Here is a 1,762-nt window from a genome sequence, read left to right on the forward strand (position 1 = left end):
AAGGACCTGGCCAAATTATAAGCTTCCAAAACTTCTTAGTTAGCACATTCTCAGTAGAAAATTGTTGGAGTTTGGCAGCTAAATTCTCTGAAGATTCTATCTGCATTGAGCATGCTCCACCTCTGGATTGCTGGTGTGAAGCAGGATTTTCCCTGCAATTGGGCCTCCCAGCTGTGGGACCCTGAGCACTGGTACTAAGAGCAAGGAGACTGAGAAGAAAGTAGAGGTGTAGGGAATGGGGCAGAGAAGGTAAGAAGGGATTGCAGGAGCTGGACTGGGGATAATAGAGGGAGAGTGGGGACAGGAGCAGGAATGGACAGGAACAGAGGTGGTGGGGGGCAGGAGCAGATGGGTAATTATATAATTAAAGACTATCATAATGCATATTCCTAAGAGGGTTGACATAAGATTGCACAGTTCTAACTTTGGAATGCTTGACTTTGCAACCTCAACATTCTTTTGATGTTGAGTTTTTTCAATGTAATGTCTTACATAGTGCACTGGGAAAGAAGAGACCTATCTTTGCTTCCTGCTCTCTCAGGCCCTGAATCAGGAAGGCACTTCAGCAAGTGCTTAATTTTGGCATGTACTGAAATCCCATTGTCTGGATGACTTCAGCCTGTGCTTGAATGTTGTCCTGAACAGGGATGCTTTCTTGAAATCAGAATTTCACTGAAGTAAGAGCAGTCATCATTTTTATTCCCCTCTCCCCCATCTTCCTCAATTACCCTTCTTCATTTCTGTAGGGATTTAATCATCTCCTCCTTTCCTGGCTTCACATACATCAGAGCTTTAGAATCAATGATGCTTAAACTAAGGAAGTAGACTGTTATTTCCCATTAGAGCACTTGCTGTCTAAGTAGTAATCAATATACAATCCAATCATTAATACACAAGAAGCCATATGTGCTTCTATAGCATCTTTCATCCAAGATATCAGAACATTTTACAAACAATTTATTAAGCGTTACAACATCCTACCGAAGTAGGTGTGTGTTAGAGCTGTGTGAACACTCAACAAAACATTTCTCCAGCAATTCATTCAAATTTGGAAAAAGCTTTGATTCAATTATGTTCACAATCCGGTGTTCATTTGCCACAAATATTTCAGCATAAAAAGTCTGGTAGGCTGAATACCTACAAAAAGCCCAATCTCTAATGTTAAAACGATTAGTGCTGTAGTAGCAACATAATTTGAAGATTTGAATAAGGTAGTCACTTTATGGATTATTTATGCATAAGGTACACAAAGAAGAAAATGCAGAGAAGTTTGTCAAAAAAGTACACAAATGGGCTTTTAAGTTTGGTGTGCTTGGTAAACTGGAGGGGGACAAGAAGCAACAGAATAAGAAACAGGATTAGAAGTAGAGTGGGAGGCAGAGTCAGGGTACGTCTATACTACGGGATTATTCCGATCTTACATAAACTGGTTTTATAAAACAGATTGTATAAAGTCGAGTGCACCACACTAAGCACATTAATTCGGCGGTGTGCGTCCATGGTCTGAGGCTAGCATCGATTTCCGGAGCGTTGCACTGTGGGTAGGTATTCCATAGCTATCCCATAGTTCGCGCAGTCTCTCCTGCCCCTTAGAATTCTGGGTTGAGAGCCCAGTGGCTGATGGGGCAAAAATCATTGTTGCGGGTGGTTCTGGGTAAATGTCATCAGTCATTCCTTCCTCCGGGAAAACAACAGCAGACAATCATTTCACGCCCTTTGTCATTGTGGAGCTCTTTTTGATTTTGGGACTGCATTGCCACGT

The sequence above is a fragment of the Chelonoidis abingdonii genome, chromosome 6, assembly GCF_003597395.2.
Source record: "Chelonoidis abingdonii isolate Lonesome George chromosome 6, CheloAbing_2.0, whole genome shotgun sequence".
Classification (NCBI taxonomy): Eukaryota; Metazoa; Chordata; order Testudines; family Testudinidae; genus Chelonoidis; species Chelonoidis abingdonii.